At 51.4% G+C, this 3,694-nt stretch overlaps 1 pseudogene; it reads left to right on the plus strand.

The window, feature by feature from the left end:
* The first annotated feature begins 555 nt into the window (after positions 1-555).
* LOC129019123 (mRNA turnover protein 4 homolog) lies at positions 556-1,270 on the plus strand (annotated as a pseudogene).
* The last annotated feature ends 2,424 nt before the right edge of the window (positions 1,271-3,694 follow it).

Raw genomic sequence — 3,694 nt, forward strand, 5'->3', positions numbered from 1 at the left:
AGTCGGGGTTTCGCCATGTTGGCCAGGCTGGTCTCGAACTCCTGACCTCAAGTCATCCGCCCACCTTGGCCTCCCAAAGTGCTGGGATTACAGGCATGAGTCACCGCGCCCAGCCAACATTTTACACAAAAGTGGCTGGGTGTGGTGGCTCATCCCTCTAATCCCAGCATGTATTGTTCAAGCTCAGTAGTTCACCACCCAGCCTGGGCAATGTGGTGAATCCCTGCCTCTACAGAAAAAAAAAAAAAGAAAGAAAAAAAATTAGCCGGGGGTGGTGGCATGCACCTGTGGTCCCAGCGACTTAAGAGGGTGAGGTTGGAGGATCATTTGAGCTTGGGAGGCAGAGGTTGCAGTGAGCCAAGATTGAGCCACTGGACTCCAGCCTGGGTGACAGAGCAAGACGACCCTGTCTCAAATAAAATAAAATAAATAGTAAAGTAAACATACACAAAAGTAGAGGAGAGATAACATAAAGCCCTACACATCCACCCCCTGCCATCAGTAATTACCAGTGTTGGGGCTGCACCATCTTCTGCCACACGTGGCTTCAGAACAATGCCCAAATCCAAGCATGACAAGAAAGTCCCTAACCAAAACTGCCAAGAAAGGCTTGAAATTGATATAACACCTGACAGAAGAGCTTCGGAAACGTGTGGACACCGATAAGTACCTTTTCATCTCTCTGTGGCCAACACGTGGAACAGCAAGCTGAAGGACATCTGGAATGCCTGGAAGCACAGCCAGATGTTCTTTGGCAAAAGCAAGGTGATGATGGCAGCCTTGGGTCGGAGCCCATTGGGTGAGTGCAGAGACAACCTGCACCAGGTCAGCAAAAGGTTGAGGGGTGAAGCGGATCTCCTGTTCACCAACCACAGGAAGAAGGAGGTGAATGAGTGGTTCACAGAATACACGGAAATGGACTACAGCTGAGCTATAACAAAGCCGCTTTCACCGTGAGCCTGGACCCAGGGCCCCTGGAGCAGTTCCCCACTCCATGAAGCCATAGCTGAGGCAGCCAGGCCTGCCCACCACCTTTCAGAGAGGTGTGGTGACCCTGCTGTCCGACAACGAGGTGTGCAAGGAGGGCCACCTGCTGGCCCCGGAGCAGGCTGGTGTTCTGATGCTTTGTGGGTATGAGATGGCTGAATTTAAGGTGACCATCAAATATGTGTGGGATGTACAGTCGGGAAGGGTCCAGCAGATGGGAGACGACCTGCCAGAGAGCGCGTCCAACTCAGCAGAAGAATCAGATTCAGACGATGATGACTGAAAGGGACTCAGGACTGAAGGTCTCCTGGAACCTTCTGGATCTCACTGGACCACACAGGACTGCTGCCACTCCTCTAGAGAGAGCAGCTTATTTGGCTTTTGACAGGGAGTGATGGGCACTGACTGTTCCTGTAAAGAATAAAGCTTTGCAGGATGTCAAATAAAATTTAAAAAAATAATTACCAACGTTGTTGAGTTTTGCTTCATATATTATTCCCCTCCCAGCTTTTGTCTATTGCTTTGCTAGAGTATTTAAAGGAAATCTCAGAAGACAACACATCATTTTATCCGTATTTGATTTTTTGTATTCCACCAACATAAGGACATTTTATTTATTCATTCATTTATTTATTTATTTTGTTGAGGCGGGGTCTCACTGTGACCCAGGCTGGAGTGCAAAGGCCATCATGGCTCACTGCAGCCTCCTGAGTAGCTGGGACTACGGGCAGCACCACCATGCCTGGCTAGGTTTTAAAATTTTCTGTAGAGTTGACGTCGTGCTATGTTGCCCAGGCTGGTCTCGAACTCCTGGGCTCACATGATTCTCCTGCCTCAGCCTCCCAAAGTGCTGGGATTACAGGCATGAGCCACCACACTCAGCCAATAAATTTTTTAAAAATTATCATTATCACGCCCAACAAAATTAACAGTACTCCCTTACTATCTAACCCCTTGTCAGTTTTTCAATTTCTCTTGTCTCAAAATGTCTTTTGCCAGGTGGCTTGTTCGAGTCAGGATTCAGACAAGGTCTTTGTGGTTGCTTCTGTTTTGTCTCCAAGTCCCTTTTGACCTGGACTCCCTCTTTGGTGACTTCCTGTCTGGTGCTGCAGTTTCTGCGTGCTGAGCACCTCTCCTTGCCCCCTCAATCAGCGCCTGAGACAACACTCTGAAAACTGCACACACATACAGAGTCTAGGGGTTGGGGGGTGACCACGTCTTCTTTCTGCCTTGAAGATTAGACACCTGTGTGCTGGAGCAACCAGGATGACCACAAAGCAAGACGCACAGGCAGCCACACTAGGGCAGGTGACGGCGGCTCAATGCATGGATTCACAGCCGGGCTGCACCCCAGTGCTTGGGCCCGCGGCTCTCCAGGGGCGCCACTTTCTGCCCCTGCCTCACCAACTCCCACCAAACAACCAAAGGAGCACAACCAAAACAGAACACGGCAATTCCAAAGGGCAGATCCTAATCCAGGGCAGCCTAGCCTTGTCTCCTGAGGTACAAGAGCAGGGATTCATGAGACCCCGATGATGTGGCGGCCAGCGATGGCCATTCTTTCTAGGACTCACGGGTCTAAGTGAGGCAGGAGAATAGGGTATGGAGGCAGGGAACCTAAGGCCGTTTCACGCGGACTTCCTAGAACTATACTGAAAGGAAAACTCTAACTTTCCACGCCTAAGTAATAAAAGGACCAGAGGTTATTCCCTTTGCAAACCCCCCCACCTTTTCTGTGGGGCGGAAGGGAAATTGGCTGTCCACAACCAATCAGACTGATTGCTGCCAGTCTTCCTTTGCATAGAAGTCCAACTTTGTAACTTTCACTTTAGCCTCTTAAGGTTAGCTTTTTGCAACCAATCAGATGTTTGCGCAGGAGTGTGACCTTTGTAACTTCACTTCAGCCTCTGGTTGGCTGCTTTCCGCAACCAATCAGACCGATTATGGGCCACCACTTTATTTACATGAGGGGAGCACATGAGTGGCCAATGGGAAACCTCTAGCGCGTATTTGGACCGAGAAGATTCTATAAGGCAGCCCTTGAGCCTGCTCAGGCCGCTCCCACACTGTGGAGAGTACTACTTTCGTTTTCAATAAATCCCTGCTTTCGTTGCTTCCTTTTTTCCTTGCTTGCAGCACGTTTTGTCCAATTCTTTGTTCAAAACGCCAACCTGGACAACTTGCAGTTAGGACCCTCTACCGGTAACACGACCCCTTCCCTTGTATGAGCTCATTTGATGTTCACCACCTACAAGGCCCCAGGGCTAGTATGAGCTCTACTTTTCAGATGAGGAAACTGAGGCACAGAGAGGTAAAGTACCATAAGTCTGGGGGACAGACCCTTAAACTCAGGCCACCCTGCGGCGGCGCCCTTTCTTTACCCCAGAGCGGGGGTGCTGGGACATATATGAGCACCCTGGGGAAGCCCCCAGGAGAAACAGGAAGGACTGGCTTTAGGAGGAGAGGGCAGAGGGTGCGGGGGAGAGGCAGAAAGCCAGGGGCGCAGCGGCGGAGCTCTGGCGCTGTAGCCAAGGTAAGGGGCAGCGGGGCTGCGGCGGGGACCAGCCTCCCCAGCCCGGCCTCCTCCCCACCTGAGCTTCCGTCCATCGGGAGTGGGCTCCATGGCTCCCTTCCGCCTCCAACCCCTGAAAAGCAAGACGAAGCTGAGCTCGGAGCACCGAACTGCCCCCAGAGCGCCCGGACGCCC

This window comes from Pongo pygmaeus, chromosome 17 (genome assembly GCF_028885625.2).
Source record: "Pongo pygmaeus isolate AG05252 chromosome 17, NHGRI_mPonPyg2-v2.0_pri, whole genome shotgun sequence".
Classification (NCBI taxonomy): Eukaryota; Metazoa; Chordata; class Mammalia; order Primates; family Hominidae; genus Pongo; species Pongo pygmaeus.